General features: G+C 41.6%; 1 protein-coding gene across 4 annotated transcripts in view; it reads right to left on the reverse strand.

The window, feature by feature from the left end:
* The window catches only part of PLEKHB2 (pleckstrin homology domain containing B2), a 71,145-nt gene extending 59,605 nt beyond the window's left edge, over positions 1-11,540 (reverse strand). For 3 of the 4 annotated variants that reach the window (XM_025858009.2, XM_025858002.2, XM_025857993.2), the window contains exon 1: positions 11,405-11,540. The gene's annotated coding sequence lies outside the window, so the exon portion shown is untranslated. The remainder of the gene's footprint in view (positions 1-11,404) is intronic. The other variant, XM_073889680.1, reaches the window with a different exon arrangement.
* Between the last annotated feature and the right edge of the window lie 8,137 nt (positions 11,541-19,677).

Genomic DNA, 19,677 nt, shown 5'->3' on the forward strand with positions numbered 1-19,677 from the left:
AAGTGTCCTACCATCATCATAATGTGAATTCTCAATCTGTATTTCATGTGGAAAAGAAAATATCTCGGTATAGGCCAAAAAATTATTAGCAGGTATTTGGGAGCTATCAAGTCACAATATAATACAATAAAACCTGGCTGAAATGCTATCATACAACTTAGCTGGTACTTGATCAGTTGCTGGTTATGTAAAAGTGTGGAGCAATAGAAAGGAGTTTCCTGAACTTCTGTGGTAATTTTTTATAATCTTCTATGATTCTTTTTTTTTAAGATTTTATTTATTTATTTGACAGAGAGAGACACAGCAAGAGTGGGAACACAAGCAGGGGGAGTGAGTGGGCGAAGGAGAAGCAGGGTTCCCGCGGAGCAGGGAGTCCGATGTGGGGCTCGATCCCAGGACCCTGGGACAGTGACCTGAGCTGAAGGCAGACACTTAATGACTGAGCCACCCAGGTGCCCCATCTTTTATGATTCTTGATATCAACTTGTCTCTATTTGCTGTCATTCATAATAGTCAAAAATGTCAGACCACTGTTAACACTGATAAGAGCAGTTACATTTACTCAAAGGTCTTCTAAGAACAAGTCCAACAACTTTACATACCTATAAAATTAGTAACACTACCACCCATGAAGATAAGAGTTAAAAAGAGAGTTCGAGCTAAAACCTTAAGGACCTAGAGATTTCCTATTATCTACAAATTGTATGCATCAACATCTGAGGTGCCAGATACTGTACCTATATTCTCTTTGGTATTTACTTGCTGGGAGGCTGGGTTTTACTTTTCAGGTACCTGAGGTTCAAGGTATGTCAACATGAGGAAACAGAACAGTTTGGGAATCAATACCAGGCCATTTGAGAAAAAATGCAAAAAGAAGAAAAAAAAATACAGGGAGGTTAAAGAACAACCTACTAAAGAATGAATGGGCCAAACAGGAAATTAAAGAAGAATTTTTAAAAAATATGGAAGCAAATGAAAATAAAAACACGACAGTCCAAAACCTTTGGGACGCAGCAAAGGCAGTCTTAAGAGGAAAGTATATAGCAATACAGGCCTTCTTCAAGAAACAAGAAAGTTTCAAATAACCTTACACCTAACCTTACACCTAAAGGAGCTGGAAAAAGAACAGCAAATGAAGCCTAAATCCAGCAAGAGAAGGGAAATAATAAAGATGAGAGCAGAAATCAATGATACAGAAATAAAAAAAAGAACGAAACCAGTTCTTTGAAAGAATTAATAAGATCGATAAACCCCTAGCCAGACTCATCAAAAAGAAAAGAGAAAGAACCCAAATTAATAAAATCATGAATGAAAGAGGAGAGATCTCAACCAACACCACAAGAAATACAAACAATTATAAGAGAATATTATGGGCAATTAAATGCCAACAAATTAGGCAATCTGGAAGAAATGGATGCATTCCTACAAACATATAAATTACCAAAACTGAAGCAGGAAGAAATAGAAAACCTGAACAGACCTATAAACAGCAAAGAAATTGAATCAGTAATCAAAAATCTCCCAACAAACAAGAGTCCAAGGCTGAATGGCTTCCCAGGGGAAATCAACCAAACATTTAAACACAAATTAATACCTATTCTTTTGAAGCTGTTTCAGAAAATAGAAATGGAAGGAAAACGTCCAAACTCATTTTATGAGGCCAGCATTACCTTGATCCCAAAACCAGACAAAGACCCCATTAAAAAGGAGAATTGGGTACCTGGGTGGCTCAGTTGGTTAAGCGACTGCCTTCAGCTCAGGTCATGATCCTGGAGTCCCGGGATCGAGTGCCGCATCGGGCTCCCTGCTCAGCAGGGAGTCTGCTTCTCCCTCTGACCCTCTTCCCTCTCATGCTCTCTATCTCTCATTCTCTCTCTCTCAAATAAATAAATAAAATCTTTAAAAAAAAAAAGGAGAATTAACAGACCAATATCCCTGATGAATATGGATGCCAAAATTCTCACCAAGATACTAGCCAATAAGATCCAAGAGTACATTAAAATGATTATTCACCACGACCAAGTGGGATGGATTTATTCCTGGGCTGCAAGGATGGTTCAACATCCAAAAATGAATCAATGTGATACACCACATAAATAAAAGAAAGGACAATAACCATATGATCCTCTCAATTAATGCAGAAAAAAAGGATTTGACAAAATATACTATCCCTTCCTGATAAAAACCCTCCACCACACACGTCACCATCATAAAAGCCATATATGAAAGACCCACTGTGGGTATCACGTTCAATAGGGAAGAACTGAGAGGTTTTCCCCTAAGGTCAGGAACGAACAGGGATATCCACTCTCACCACTGTTGTTCAATACGCTACTGGAAGTCCTAGCCTCAACAATCAGACAACACAGGGCACGTGGGTGGCTCAGTCGTTGGGCGTCTGCCTTTGGCTCGGGTCGTGGTCCCGGGGTCCTGGGATCGGGTCCTGCATCGGGCTCCCTGCTCGGCGGGAGGCCTGCTTCTCCCTCTCCTGCTCCCCACTGCTTGTGTTCCCTCTCTCACTGTGTCTCTCTCTGTCAAATAAATAGATAAAATCTTTAAAAAAAAAAAATCAGACAACACAAAGAAATAAAAGGCATCCAAATCAGCAAAGAAGTCAAACTTCCACTCCTTGCAGATGACATAATAACCTAGGAAACCCAAAAATTGCTAGAACAGATACAGAAATCCAGCAAAGTGTCAGGATATAAAATCAACACAGAGATGTCAGTTGCACTTCTATACACTAACAATGAAGCAGAAAAAAGAGAAATTAAAAGAATCAATCCCATTAAATTACACCAAAAACCATAAGATACCTAGGAATAAAACTAACCAAAGAGGTAAAAGATCTGTACTCTGAAAACTATTCAACACTTATGAAAGAAATTGAGGAAGACACAAAGAAATGGAAAAACATTCCACACTCATGGATTGGAAGAACAAATATAACAAATATTGTTAAAATGTCTATACAGCCCAAAGCAATCCCTATCAAAATACCATCAGCATCTTTCACAGAGTTGGAACAAACAATCCTAAAATTTATATGGAACCATAAAAGACCCCAAATACCTAAAGCAATCCTGAAAAAGAAAACCAAAGCTGGAGGCATCACAACTCTGAACTTCAAGCTGTATTACAAAGCTGTAATCATCAAAACAGTATGGTACTGGCACAAAAACGAACACATAGCTCAATGGAACAGAACAGAAAACCCAGAAATGGTCCCTAAACTCTACAGTCAACTAGTCTTTGACAAAGCATTAAAGAATGTCCAATGGAAAAAAGACAGTCTCTTCAACAAATGGTGTTGGGAAAATTGGATAGCCACATGCAGAAGAATGAAACTGGACCATTTCCTTACACCACACATAAAAATAGACTCAAAATGGATGAAAGACCTAAATGTGAGACAGTAATCCATCAAAATCCGAGAGGAGAACACAGGCAGCAACCTCTTTGACCTCGGCTGCAGCAACTTCTTGCTAGACAGGTCGCCAAAGGCCAGGGAATCCAAAGCAAAAATAAACTATTGTGGGGCATCTGGGTGGCTCAGTCAGTTAAGCGTCTGACCCTTGGTTTCAGCTGAGGTCATGATCTAGAGGTTCAGGGATTGAGCCCCATGTCGGCTCCACACTTAGGGCAGAGTCTTCAGATTCTTTCTCCCTCTCCCTCTGCCCCTCCCTGCTCATGCTGGTGCATGAGAGCTCAGGCTTGCTCTCTTTCTAAATAAATAAACAAAATCTTTAAAAAAAAAAGTATTGGGACTTCATCAGGATAAAAAGCTTTTGCACAGCAAAGGAAACAATCAACAAAACTAAAAGGCAACCCATACCCTGAGAGAAGGTATTTGCAAATGACCTATCAGATAAAGGGCTAGTATCCAAAATCTATGAACTTATCTAACTCAACACCCAAAAAACAACAAATCCAGTCAAGAAATGGGCAGAAGACATGAACAGACACTTCTCCAAAGATAACACACACAAATGGCTAACAGACACATGAAAAAATGCTCAAAATCACCTGGCATCAGGGAAATACAAATCAAAACCACAATGAGATACCACCTCACACCAGTCAGAATGGCTAAAATGAACAAGTCAGGAAACAATAGATGTTGGTGAGGATGTGGAGAAAGGGGAACCCTCTTACACTGTTGGTGGGAATTCAAGCTGATGTAGCCAACTCTGGAAAACAGTATGGAGGTTCCTCAAAAAGTTAAAAACAGAGCTATCCTACAACTCAGCAATTGCACTACTAGGTATTTATCCAAAGGATACAAACAGTGATTCAAAAGGGTACATGCACCCCAATGTTTACAGCAGCAATGTCCACTTCAGCCAAACTGAGGAAAGAGCTGACAGTTGAATGGATAAAGAAGATGTAGTGTGTGTGTGTGTGTGTGTGTGTGTGTGTGTGTGTGTGTGTGTGTAGATATCTACAATGGAATATTACTCAGCCATCAAAAAGAATGAAATCTTGCCATTTGCAACAACATCCATGGAACGTCACTGGGTATCACGCTAAGCAAAATAAGTCAGAGAAAGACAAATACCATATGATTTCACTCATATGTGAAATTTAAGAAACAAAACAGATGAACATAGGACAAGGGGAGGTAAAAGAAAAGAAAAACAGAGAGGGAGCCAAAGCATAAGAGACATGGAACTCTAGGAAACAAACTGAGGGATGCTGGAGGGGAGGTGGGTAGGAGGATAGGGTAACTGGGTGATGGGCATTAAGGAGGGCACTTGATGTGAGGAGCACTGGCTATTATGTGAATCTGATGAGTCACTAAATTCTACCCCTGAAACGAATACACTACATGCTAACTTAATTGAATTTAGATTTAAAAAGTTAAAAAAAAAAAACAACAGAAAAGCTTCTACATCAAGGGGACATCATCATCTTTGGTGTGCCTATATAAAATAATTCAAAACCATTAGAGAAAAAATAAATTAGATTATTACAAGGTCAAAAGAAACAAACTGGAATTAGCAGCAGAAAATCATGTGGATTTTTTTGTTTTTGTTTTTAAGTAGACTCCATGCCCAGTGTCTCAGAGCACAACATGGGGTTTGAACTCATGATCCTGAGATCGAGACCTGAGCTGAGATCAAGAGTCAGATGCTTAACCATCTAATCCACCCAGGCACCTGGAAACTCATGACTTCTTGAAAAGGAGTAATTTCTTCTGTGGACTCGAGTAGCTTCTTATCTGGTATCATCCTATCCTTAGTCATTATGTGGAACAATCTCACATGTACCCCTGTGTCCAGATTTTTATCTCTGATACTGGTCTTCTCTAAAAGGAGTCAATGCTCCTTGAAAACGAGCTGGTTACAATTTAGGGACAGGAAGCGTCAAGATGTGCCTACTATCAAATAGCAAAGATGCTTTCAGGAATGCCTTTAGAAAGGATAAAGAAGCCAACCAGCTGAAGGAAGGGCATCTGAGAATGGCCGAATTGAAAACAATAATTACAGTTCATTAGAGCCAACTGAGAATGAAAGGCATCCTAAGTATAAAATGATGAGTAAAACCAAATACGCTGGTATGGAATGTGTTAGAGAAAACACACAATTTCCAATACGAGTTCGGATTTCACACAACTGGGGGTGGGGGTGGGGGGATTTAAAAAATGTTGGAACACCTTGATTTGTATGCCTTCTCCTCACTAGATAATTCAAATCGTTATTATGGTAATAGTAGGAGATATCTGTTGTGTTTACGAAGATGCTACAATTTCCTTTTTAACAAAAAGTCTGGACTTCTAAGTTAAAGAATCAAGTGTACAAAACTTACACAGTAGAGAAGACTAGAGGTATAGGCTTGGAACCAGTATAGGCTGCTGGGAAGAATATTCAGGAAACAAACCTTGGACTCACACCCTCAGAAATACATTGAGTTTGGTTACTTGCACTTGCTGAGCAGGCACTTACAAGCCAGTCTCCAGAAAAGTCAAAAGAAACCAAGAAAAGATTAAAGCCCCATGATAATAAAAGCCTCCTAAAGCCCCTTGTGAGATCTTCACTCTAACTGGGCAATATCATTCACAGCACATCTTCTTGGGGGACTAAAGCCAGGGCATTTTGCCATCTTAGCAGAGACTGCAAGGTGGGCCCTCATCTGAATGCAGGAAAATAAGTTCTTTATCCCCACAAAGAGATGTGTGTCCTTTGTGCTTTGTGCTAACAGCCTCTTCTGTCAGGCAACACTTTGGTATCATGACCACCACATGAAGCTTATTGCCTCATCAGCCTTAGTCTCAGCCTCTAAAGCAAGAGAACCCTTGCCTCTGGCTCCCAACCCATAAGCAACATGTAACACAATACAGACCCTCTACATAAGATACACCAAGGTCCCATAAATAAGATACACCGAGGGCAACAAGTCCTTAAATAAGCAGCTGCCATCAACTGCTCCTTAAATGACCCACCTCATCTGAACTGGACCGCAGGTACATCTTTCTATCTAGAGTCTGTACCCTGCCAGGCTCCTGAATCCTGACCACAAAGCAGAGGAAGGGACATTATCTATCACTCAGCCTACTTACCCTCAGCCTTACAGAGCACTCACATGCCACTGCCTAAAAGAGGTACCCTACTCATCAGCCTAGCCCAATTTCTGATCCCAGATCCTGCTAGCCTGCCCTGCCTTGAGATTACCTGGAAAAAGTGCTGAGAGGGGGGAAAACAAACAAAAAAAAGGCAGACTTTAAACATCCCATCTTTTCATTTTTCCCTCTGTGTTAAACAGAAATACTACATAGATATGTAAAATCCGTATTTCTTATCACTAAACACTGAAATTCACAGGAGAATTATTTTCACAGAACACACAACATTAATATTAAAATGAGGATCCAAGACAAAAGATATACCGATAACGTCAAGATCACCCATGCTGGTGACTGCTTTGCTTTTTTCAACATTAATGATGGATTATAAGGAGCACAAACAATTAACTCTGTTCCCTACTGAAATGGAACTTAAATGAGTTAAGGGGAAAACAAGGCATAAATCACAAAGACAAAAGACACCAACAGCAGAGACAAAAGCAGATAACCCATGTTCAAATCCTGACTCACCGACTTATAAATAAACTTGGGCAAGAGGGGCGGGGGTTGAGAAATAAATAAGTAAATAAATAACCTTGGGCAAGTTACTTAACTTTTCCAAGCCTTAGTTTCTTGATCTATACAATGAGAATGCCAACACCTACTTGACAGATATTTGGAAAATTGGATGAAATAACATGTGTTTGGCATAGTGCTTTACATTTACTAAAACTCAAGAAATGGGAGCTGCTCACACAGCAATTATTACTGTTATCACTATTACTTCCTCACTAGCCACCTGACAAAATTTGCCCAAAACATTCCAGAAGACAGAAGCACATTAGGATGCTTCTCAAATGGCTTAGAAGATTTAATAAATTAAGATGCCCTTGAAGGTCAAAATTTGAACACATATACACTAGAACTAAAAGCAAAAAACAAACAAAAGACCTCCCAGTACATAACCAAATCCATCTCTTAAGGAATATTTGCTTTCCTTGCTGAATTCCACATCACTTCACAATTTATTTCAACATTTCACTATTTATATCCTGGAGCAAGATCTATTGCATAAACTAAAACTCATCAGATAAAAGTCCTGCTGTTGGTCTCTAGAGAATAAAACACCAGCAAACTAACTAGTTGTAAAATACCCACATTACTGGGGCGCCTGGGTGGCTCAGTTGGTTAAGCGACTGCCTTTGGCTCAGGTCATGATCCTGGAGTCCCGGGAGCGAGTCCCACATGGGGCTCCCTGCTCAGCAGGGAGTCTGCTTCTCTCCCTGACCCTCTTCCCTCTCATGCTCTCTCTCATTCCCTCTCTCTCAAATGAATAAATAAAATCTTAAAAAAAAAATACCCACATTACTCACATGCCAGTAAACCTATAGGAAGTTTTTCAAATATAAATCATATTCAGCAATTCAAATTATTTTAAATGTGAACTGAAATTTTAAAAATACTAAATCCGGGGTGCCTGGGTGGCTCAGTTGGTTAAGCATCCCAACTCGGTTTCAGCTCAAGTCCTGATCGCATCAGGGTCATGAGATTGAGCCCATGTGGGGCTTTGCACTCAGCATGCAGTCAGCTTGACATTCTCTCTCCCTTTCCCTCCGGCCCTCCCTGCCTTCATGAGTGCATGCTCACTCTCTCTCTAAAATAAAATAAATGTTTAAAAACAAAACATAACACTGAATCCAAAAGAGATCAATTTAACAGGTGGAAAGAATATTGCCTTTGGAATCTGGCAACAGATTCCTTTTACTACCTTTTACTACCTGGTACGAATTTGAGCACAATACCAAACCTCCCAAGCCTCACTTTCTTACCTATACGACAGGACATTACTAGTTATCTCATAAGGTTAGTGTGAGAATTAACTGAGACAATATGCCCAAAGAGCCCCATAGGAGGTACTCCAAAACAGAGAACAGCTATAGAACGGCAATTCAGGGTTGTCTACAACTGACTCATTCACAATACCCTCGTTCCTCTGGCTAGCCCTCTCTGTACTTTTAACTGTAAAAGTTACTACCTTATTAAAGGGAGGAAAACTCTGTTCTTCAAAAATGATAATTTAGGGGCACCTGGCTGGCTTCGTCGGTAGAGCATGACACTCTTGATCTCGGGATTGCGAGTTTGTGCCCCACGTTGGGTGTAGAGATTACTTAAAAGTAAAACCTTTAGGGGTGCCTAGATGGCTCAGTCAGTTAAGCGACCAACTCTTGGTTTCAGCTCAGGTCATGATCTAACGGGGTGTGAGACTGAGTCCTGCCTTGGGCTGTGCACTTAGCTCAGTCTGCTTGAAGATTATCTTCCTCTGCCCTTCCTCACCATACATACACACACACACACACACACACACACACACACACACTCTCTCTCTCTCTCTCTCTCTCTCTCAAATAAATAAATCTTTAAATAAAATCTTAAAAAAAAAAGAATGATACTGTAAAGGCAGCAAGAATTCCCAAGTGTCTCTAAATACAGGGGACAAGAACTGGGTGACCCATCATCATTTAGAGGTCAATTCATATGTAGCACTGGCCATTGCCAGGTAGCAACCATTTCTTGATAACAAGCCTAATACAAGCACTCATCAAAGGGCACACACTGGACAGGCAAGAAAGTTCAACTCTCTGTCCCCATGATCAAATTCAGAAGCAAACATACAATCAATAAATCATAACTAAACCACTTTTTGTAACATGCCTAATAGTTTATTTTACTCTCTGCAGTTTTTCATAGTTACATACATTAATAATTTTTAATTTCTTCAGACATCTAGTAAGAAAGAAAAAAGGCAGAGTTAAGGAGAAAGAAACCAAATACTAATGTAGGGTGACAAGTTTGGAAGCATAGCAAAGTTTCTAGAGGGAATCAGAAAAACCCTCTATCTTCCAGAGGAATAATATGACTACCACACCAAGAGTGGTATCTGTTCATTCTATAGAATGATGTACACACACACAGAAAATGTGTACATATTTCATAAATTCAGTCCTTGAGATTACTAGGAATATTGCCTACAGAATGTGCCAACGCAATTAAAAATATGCTAGTGAAGAACCTGTCAGGTTCTGAGTTCCTTTCCGCAGCCTCCTTTAGTAAACATTTACCGAACACTATATTGTCTGCCAAGACCATCCTGCAACATTTTGGATTCCTGCCCTCAGAGATCAGTATGCTGGGGAGGGACAGGAGGAGTCAAGTATAGAAATCACTAACGCAAAAAGCAAACCCCAGGCATTCTCATTCCCTTGTACAAGCTGGCCCTTAAGACAGCCCGGTTGCACAATCACATATATTTTGGTCACTGATTTGTTCGACAAATAATGACGGCCGTATGTCAGCGGACAGTCCCCGCTTAGGCCCTAATTCCCCTTGTGACTTCAGACAACTCACTTCCTGCACTCGCAATGGTTTCCTCAAAGACCACGAGACCCAGGAACTTTCCTCCCTTTCAATTTAAACACTCCTGCCTCAGGCAGTGAGTGGTTCCACCCTGTCCCAGTCCGAAGAGGCACTCAAAAAAAAAAAAGATTCTCAGGGGCCAGGAGTCAATGGCGTTGGGAATTAACCACGTTCCTCTAGATTTCTTGACAGTATGACCATCACACCTCATTCCCTCCACCCACCCTGAAAAACAGGAACTTACTATTCGTTCATTTTTATGAAGCCTCGTCTTTGTAAATTACTCTACATTTGAGATAAAAACAAAAAACTCTATGCGACACAAAATAAAAACCGTGGGGTCCGGAGTTCCTGATCTGGCTGAGTGAAAGGATCAAACGTGAAAAAAGATAATGTACAACCGAAAGTCTTAACCACCACAAAGCCAGGAGTAAATGAAACGAAGCGGGGGGCCGGGCGCACCCGCGAGTCCACAGCCTCAATGCCGCTCCGGATTCCTAAGGAGAGCACGATCTCGGTGCGGGCAAGGGCAGAGACCAGGCACTGGGAGACCCGTGCGGGCGGAAAGGTGGCGGGCTCGCAGGGAGCACCTGCGGGAAGGGGGCAGCAGAAGGAGAGCTCGGGTGGGGCTGGGCGGCTCTAAGGGAGGCTCTGGAGAGGCCGACACCAGAGAGGGGAGAAGAGGCGTGGGTCGGGGATGGCCTCAGAGGGGCGCCGAGTGGGTGGCGCTAGAGGAGGCTCCACAGGACCCTGGGACGGGAGGGACGCTGACCCGGAGGAGGGGGTCCTCTCGGAGGGGTGCGGGGCTAGGCTGCTCTGGAGGGCCCGGCACCAGGGAGGGGAGGCGGCGCGGGCCGAGGACAGTGCCTCCAGAGCGGCTTGGAGCTGGGCCTCTCTAGCCTGGCCGAAGCCGAGGGGGTCCGCTCCGAGCGGCGCGGGGTGGGCGGCTCTAGGGAAGGCTCTGGAGGGTCCAACACCGGGGAAGAGGAGGGCGCGCGGAGCTCGAGGGCTCTAGCGGAGGCTCTCGTGGAGCCAACACCGGGAAGGGAAGAAAGGAGGAGGGCCGGGGGAGGGGGGTCGCCTCAGATGGGCGCCGAGTGGGCCGCGCTAGAGGTGGCTGGGATCTAAGCCGGGGAGGGGCGGGCCGCGGGCTGGAATGGGGGGGGGGTCCTCTCGGAGAGGTTCGGGGCCGAGCGGCAGTACGGGAAGTTCTGCAGGGACCTACACCCGGGAAGGGGAGGGCGCGCGGAGCTGGGCGACTCTAACCGAGGCTCTACCGGGACCGACGCCGGAGAGGGGCGGGACGCGGGTCGAGAGAGATCTTCTCGGAGGGGTGCGGGGCTAGGCGGCTCTAGGAGAGGCTCCAGAGAAACCAACTCTGGGGGATGGGGAGCAGAAGGGGGCCTGGCGTCGCCCGGACACATTTACCTGCGAACTCTCGAACCGCCGCCGCGGAGCACCGAAGCAAGGAACTGGAGAGCAAGGACGCCGCTGGGGTTCCTCGGCTCCGACTGCCTCACGCCGGCGTCCGGGCCGATGTCCAACGTCACATCGCCCCGGCGCGCATGCGCTCGGCCGCGCGGGGCATGCCTGAAATAGTTGCCGGGGCTGCAGCGGAGGTCGTCGTACGAGGGAGGGCAGGGTCCTGAGGCACCCTCAACTATACTTAAGAGGAGGTTTAAATTTTCAACTGAAAAGGAATCGTTTGCACTCTGGTCTTTGTCCAAATACCATCCTCCAATAAAAGAAGCCAGGGCTGCTTAGAGAAATGAGTGGTTCTAGAGCTGTGGCAGGTAAAGTACAACCGGAGTCTGGAGCTTGGTGCAGCTCCAGAAGTAAAAAATGCTCAAAAAATAAAATCATGGAGGCCTGTCGAAGGACACAGGAATCAACCTGAAAGAGCTCCCCATGGCCAAATCTGGAACAATTTGAGCACCAAAATAAATTATGTAGTATTAGATTATAACTTGGAGTATAAAACAAATATAGTAGAGTCCATTCTTTTGCAAGTAAATGGTTAAATTAATGGGGAGAAGAGAGAAGTCTTTTTTATAGAGGAATTCTAATAAATCATACCCAATCCAGAGGGGGTATTAATCTCCACCCACACACCCCTGAATCTGCATAATTACTTCCAAAGAGTGTGAGAAGGGGAAAAATAACTTTACAGTGGAGAAACCTGACAAACACTACTCAACGGTGTGCTCAAGATTGACATCAGCCATGGTAAGTCATGTTGATAATAATTTACCCTTGACATGATGTAATGAAAAGGTTACTTTTCCTGTGGTCTTCCTCCCAAAAAAATTATAATCCCAATCTAACCATGAGAAAAACATCAGACAGATCCTAATTGATGGATATTCCACAAACTACCTCACGAGTACTCCTCAAAACTATAAAGGTCATGAAAAACAAGGAAAGACTAAGAAACTGTCAGAGGCAATGGGGCATCAACGGGGTGAAATACTGGAACAGAAAAAAAGGATGTTAGTGAAAAGATTGGTAAATTCCAAATAAACTTTTGATTTTGATTAATAGTAAGTACTTGTAATTTTTAGTTTTGATAATTGCACCATGAGTATGTAAGATGTAAACATTATTGGAAACTGAATGAAAAGTATACTAACTTTTCTGGGTGCCTGGGTGGCTCAGTTGGTTAAGCAACTGCCTTCGGCTCAGGTCATGATCCTGGAGTCCTGGGATCGAGTCCCGCATCAGGCTCCCTGCTTAGCGGGGAGTCGGCTTCTCCCTCTAACCTTACCTTTCGTGCTCTCTCTCTACCATTCTCTCTCTCTGTCAATAAATAAATAAAAATCTTTAAAAAAAGTATACTAACTTTTCTGCAGATTTAAAATTATTCCAGGGGCACCTAGGTGGCTCAGTCAGTTAAGCGTCTGCCTTAGGTCCTGATCCCAGGGTCCTGGGATGGAGCCCTGCATTGGGCTCCCTGCTCAGCGTGGAGCCCGCTTCTCCTCTCCCTCTGCCTGCTGCTTTGCCTACTTGTGCTCTCTCTCTGTCAAATAAATGAATAAAATCTTTAAAAAAATAAATAAAAAAGATAAAATTATTCCAAAATAAAGTTTATTTTAAAAAAAAAGAAGGCAATAGAGGGAAAAATGGAAATGTTAGTGATCTTTACTGCTAAACTTTTAAGATGCCTTTAAGCCCCTGTGGTGCTTCTGGACTCAGAGGAGGGACCCTTCCTGGGATGTGGCCTGAGGGAACCTCCCACAACCCTACTCCTGAAAGGTGAATTCTGTAAATATTTATCGAGCTGTACACTTAAGGTTTGTTTTCTTTTCTATGATAAATAGCAAACATTTAACTGAGTAAATTTAAAGATCAAATTGATTTTATTCAACGATTCATGAATCAGGCAGCATCACATCTAGCAAATAGAAAGGTGCTCCAATGAGCTGTAGAAAATGAAAAGTTTTTAAAGGTGGAAAGAGGATAGGAAAAGAAAATTATTAGCAAAGAATGCATTGTTTCAGGCAAAGCAGCCTTCCTAAAGAGATCAAAAGGGGTCTATCAAGAGGATTATCTCATTATGCTTACCAGGCAATTCCATGTTGTCTGGTTAAAGGTTATTCCTGGGAGGTTGAAACTACAATTAGATTAGGTATTAAATCTTTTTTTGCTAGTGTGGAATTTAGCACAAGTGACTCCATTTTGAGACTGCTTTCTCATTTTTAACATCTACATGTAAACTTTCACTCTCTATCTTTCTCTCTCCACACACACACACACACACACACACACACACACACACACACACACATTAAAAAAATAAAAACTTTGGGAAGGCCTGTGGTTAATGGTCTTCAAACCTCCAAACTCTGATGGCAAGAGCTCCTGCCCAGCTCCTCTCTGAGAAGAAATTCAGGATGGGGCATACTGTGATGTCTTCCAATCTAATCTTTTGCAAAATAGCATGACTTAGTCAACAAAGAGTTCAGAGATTGGAGTCATCTAGAATTCTTCCTGGTCCCACCATCCAAGGATGAGCTTGAGCAAACTGTGTGCCATCATTGAAGTTCCTGACCCTCTCTCAGTAAAGCAATAAGGCTAGCCCTATCTTCTGTGTTAGTTTTAGGTATCTTTCAGGGCTTGGATTTGGAGTGTTCAAAAATACACAAACATTGTCTTCAGGTGATGGGTCTATGGATGACTTATTTCTTCTTCATTCTTTTCTGTATTTTCCAAATTTTCTTCAATTAATCACTTAACACTTAATTTTAAAATCACTTAGACAATAGGAAAAAAGTAATGTGTGTGTGTGTGTGTGTGTGTATTTTTTTTTAATTAGGCTCCACGCCTAACATGGAGCCCAACACAGTGCTTGAACTCACAACCCTGAAATCAAGACCTGAGCTGAGATCAAGAGTTGGCCACTTAACCAATTGAGCCCCCAGGTGTCCCACAAAAAAGTAATATTTGAATCCAGTTTGGTTTATGTAGATGTTCCAGGAGCTGGAGCAGGAAATATCTCCTAGTAAGTTTTCTGGTTTAGTAATATTGGCTTTCTTTTCTTTTCTTTTTTTTTAATTCTCCAATCTCTTTAACACAAATTCAGGTCAAAATAGTTCTCTTAGGCTATTAATACACTATTTTACCATAGGTGGCAAAGCTCATAAGCACTCACCAGCACCATAACTTGTGCATAGTTACAAACACAATTCAATAAATATGAATTGAAAAATCATAGTGTGCCAGTCACTGGTGATATGAAAAACAGCAACATTCAGATCCTAATCATCCTGGATTCCTGGGATTCCATAAATGGAGGTAAATGAAAATCTTCTCTGGAGTGTTCTGACACGCTCGCAAATCACCCAAGTCATTTTGATCCCAACTTGCTGCCACCGGACCCAGTGATGCATTTGGATTGGAGGATGGTTGCAGGGCACTCTCACAAGGAGCAGTGCCCAGCAAAATCGGCTTTCTGTCCAAGTTTGCTGATAAGAAAAGTACAGAAGGAAGAAGGCCAACTGCATGTAAAAACACCTAATTTCCAGCCCCACATCTGCCATAACTGAGTAGGTGGCTTCTGGTCTAGAACTAAAATGGGGTTTCAAGGAGCTACACTGGGACTCTGCATTCATCAGTTCCCTGGCTCCATTGGCTCCATAGAATTTGTGGTCCTCAACTCAATCAAACCAAATTATATGCTGATTAACCCCAGTCCCTTTGCCCCAATTACAAGTACTGAAATTGATAAAAGAAAGTGTAAGATTTTTGTGGTTAAAAAAGAAAATCTAAATAGGACATTGTGTCCCTGGCTGGCTCAGTCAGTAGAGCATGTGACGTGATCTCATGGCTGTGAGTTCAAACCCCATGTTGGGTGTAGAGATTACTAAAATAAATAAATAAGGGCGCCTGGGTGGCTCAGTCGGTTAAGCTTCTGCCTTCAGCTCAGGTTGTGATCCCAGGGTCAGCTGGGGAATCTGCTTCTCCCTCTCATTGCTCATGCTCTCACTCTCTCAAAGAAATAAATAAATCTTTTAAAAATCGTTTAAAATAAATAAACTTTAAAAAAATTAATAGGACATGAAATAATATGTTGTGCCTCTCCATGCCGCACCCCAGGATTTGGAATGAGAATCCTAGTGAGAAACAGACTTGGCTCTTTGGTCAAGCCGAAGCCAAGTCTAGTCCAGGACTAGGAAACTCTTCCACTCTGTTCGCTGCACCTTTGTTCTTCCTAGAAGGAAATTCTAAAACTTTCTTTATTGGGTAGGAAATAATGAGTTTTTGCATGTTTAAATTTGACTCTGTTTGCCCTCAACATCTACTGAAAAGCGTTAGCTTTCTTCAGATAGTTGAGCCCATTTCTTTGGAGGAGAGCAGTTGTGTTTTTGCCCACTATAAACATGAAACTGTCCATTCACACAAGAATGAGGAAGAGAGATGGGGCACAGCTGTGGCACAGGCAGCCTTGCTGTCACTGTCCCTGTTTACAGGCCTATTTCTCACCACCGTTCCCCCTCCTCACCTCATACCTGCTCTGCCTTTTTAAACCATCCACATGAAAGTGAGTCCGTCTCCTCCCCCACCCACCACAGCCTTCACTACTGCTTCAGTTTGCTGTGTTGCTTATTATTTTTAAACATAGAAGTCTAAGGAGAGAATAGAAGACCAAAGTGTGTTCTTGGTCTGCCATCTTGAGTCAGAAGGCTCCAACCCCAATTGCTTTCTATCATGCTCAACTGTCTCTAAGAGTCTGGTTAACTGATAATACCCTTAACTTGTTTTCCAGGACTATTCAGGATTCGTTCTTTTAAAAATACTTTTTCTGGGGGGTGCCTGGGTGGCTCGGTTGAGCATCTGACTCTTGATCTCAGCTGAGGTCTAGATCTTGGGGTCATGAGTTGGGGCCCCACATTATGTTGGGCATGAAGCCTACTTAAAAAAAAATAATGATAAAAAATAAAAATACTTTTTCTTTTACCTAAATAGGGTTTGGTGGGGAAGGGAAGTAGATCCCTATGTTCAACCCTATGTGCTTGAACCAAAACCAAACCAAAAATTGTGTACTCTCAAAAACTTCGCCTCCAGCTAGATAGTGAACAGAAACAGTGCCATTTTCCTATTAACCCCTCAATTTTTATGTAGGAGGAACTCAAATAGATTGACAAGAAAAACACTAAGACTCCAGTACAAAAACAGGCAAAAAAATATATGGGTAAATCATTCACGTAAGAAAAAAAGTAAATGAAACAAACATTTTTTTTTCTTTTTTTAAAGAGAGAGAGAAAATGAGAATGTGGGGGAGGGGCAGAGGGAGAGAAAATCTTAAGCAGGCTCCATGTCCGTCCTGGGGCAGAGCCTGACACAGATGCAGACAAGGAGTTCGGTCTCATGACCCTGAGATCATGACCTGAGCAGAAATCAAGAGTTGGTTGTTTAACCAACTGAGCCACCCAGACGCCCCTGCAACAGACATTTTTAAATGAATCTTGCCTGTAATCTAACAAATGCAAACTAAAAACAAATGAAATAGTTTTTTAGTGCTCAAATTTTTAAAAAATTTTTAATGAAATGCTCGATATAAGAGTTGACGAGACAGTCAGTGGTATACAGTGTATGTGCAACCATAGATTGGTGTAACCCTTCTGGGGTTAAATTTGATACCATCAACAAATTTAAGTTCATACTCTTTAAATTAGTAATTCTTTGATGCAAAGATCCCATAATATACAGAAACTCCAGCCAAAAGTTGTTTACAAGGATGTATATCAGGTGTATAAGAAATAAAAATTAGGGTTGCCTAGGTGGCTCAGTCAGTTAAGTGTCAGGTCATGATCCCAGGGTCCTGGGATGGAGCCCTGTGTTAGGCTCCCTGCTCAGCAAGGAGTCTGCTTCTCCCTCTCCCCCTGCCCCCGCCCCTGCCCCTGCTCATGCTCTCTCTCGCTCACTCTCTCTCTCTCAAATAAATAAAACCTTTTATAAAAAATGAAATAGAAATTAAAATGATCATGAGATAAAATTTCACATCCAGCTGATTGTCAAAAATTTAGAAGTTTATACTAAGCGTGACAAATATGTGAAGCTACCAGAGCTTGTATCTTACTGTGGATGGCTTACCTTATTACAAACACTTTGAGAGCAATTTGGCACCATCTAGTCAGTTTTAAGATACAGGTAACCTATGACCAAATAAGTTCTGCTTCTAGGTAAATACCTTAGAGTAGTATTTTCAGACTTTTTGATTATCAGCTACAGTAATAAACTAACTTCATGACCCAATATATATGTAAAAACATATTTATAGAGTTTTACAAAACAATGCTTAACCATATCTTGTGCTATGCACTCATTTTCTTGTTTTCCAGTCCAGTTCACTTTTTAAAATGCACACAATAAATTATTAGATTGATTTCATGATCTGGGACTGATAGTTGGGTTGCTGTTTAAGAGAGGGCTGCTCTGAATATCTACTGCTGCATACTAATTCACCCCAAAACTTAATGGCTTTAGACAACAATTTATTATTACCACGTCTCATAGTACTCGGGTTGATATTTCCCTTTATGCTAATCAGTAAGATTTAAGTGAAATAATCTTGTTGGAACTTCAGTTGCTTGTCAATGACATGAGTGACTTCTTTGCTGCATAGGATAATAGCTTTTGGATATTAGAAGAATATTTCCTAAATTTTTTGTGCTATTCATAATGTACAGCTATTGACATCATCCCTTTAAGTTTAATCTACATTATTAATATTTTCTCTATCATATTCTTAAGCCTGTAAAATTAGCAAACAATAAATCAAACCCTGATTAGTACAAGTTGCTTGGTGTAGATATTCCGACCATGGTTGACCTAATGGAGGGGAGGCAGGAAAGGAAGCCCTGCAGCCTAGTCTTATAGAACATTTCCACCAGGCAGGTCCAATAGCAGCAAAAAGCCTCAGGGCACAGGCAACCATAAAATATAAGAATTAGGAAAAGATAAGTTTTTGAATATTTATTTTTTTTTAAGATTTTATTTTTTATTTATTTGACAGAGAGAGACACAGTGAGAGAGGGAACACAAGCAGGGGGAGTGGAAGAGGGAGAAGCAGGCCTCCCCACTGAGCAGGGAGCCCGATGTGGGGCTCGATCCTAGAACCCTGGGATCATGACTCGAGCTGAAGGCAGATGCCTAACAACTGAGCCACTCAGGCACCCCTGTTTCTTTTGTTTTTAATATCAAATTTCTATAACTGTTAATAATGGCTGTACTTGCCAAATGTCTTGCCAAATTCCTGAAAATGTATCCTTTGGCTTTCAGGAACCAATGCAGGTCATTATAAACAGACCCCAGGCACCCTACTGAGCTGGTTCAGCTATTCTCCTGATGATAGATGTGTTACTTTTTTCAGTTTTTGGCTATTATCAATAAAACTGCTATAAACATTTTTGTACAATTCCTTTGCATGGATGTGTGTTTTCATCTTTCTTTGGCAGATACCTACAATTTATTAGGTGATAGGATAGGTGTGTGTTTAGTTTTTGAGAAACAACCAGACCTTTTCCCAAAATAATTATACCATTTTACACTCCTGCAAAATATATTAGATTTTATTTATTTATAATTTAATTTTAGAATATGTAATACATTCATATATTTCAAAAGAAAAACAAACCTTAACAATTATTCTCACCCTTGTCCCATATTTGCCCACTCTGTCCCTGGCCTCATTATAGGTGATCACAGTTGTTAGTTTCTTAGATTTTAGAAGTTAATTCTGTATTTGGTTTTTTTTTAAGATTTTATTTATTTATTTTTAGAGAGAGAGAGAGCACAAGCAGGAGGGGCAGAGGGAAAGGAAGAGAGAGTCTCAAGCAGACTCCACACTTGGAGCCTGATGGAGGGCTCGATCCCAGGACCTGAGATCATAACCTGAACCAAACCAAGAGTCAGATGCTTAACCACCTGTGCCACCCAGATGCCCCAGAAATTATTTCTGTGTTTGTACACAAGTAAATACTAATATATATTTTCATTTCCCCTTTTAACACAATGTTTTTTAACACAGTTGTATTAGTTGACTAGGGTTGCCATAACAAATACCTCAGACAAAACAGCTTAGACAACAAAAATTTATGTTGTCCCAATTCTGGAGGCTGGAAGTCCAAGATCGTGGTGCTAGCAGGGTTAGATTCTCCTGATGTCTTTCTCCATGGCTTGTAGATGATCACTTTCTCACTGTA

The sequence above is a fragment of the Callorhinus ursinus genome, unplaced genomic scaffold (genome assembly GCF_003265705.2).
Source record: "Callorhinus ursinus isolate GAN/ISIS: 27379988/994484 unplaced genomic scaffold, GSC_fseal_2.0 scaffold114, whole genome shotgun sequence".
Classification (NCBI taxonomy): Eukaryota; Metazoa; Chordata; class Mammalia; order Carnivora; family Otariidae; genus Callorhinus; species Callorhinus ursinus.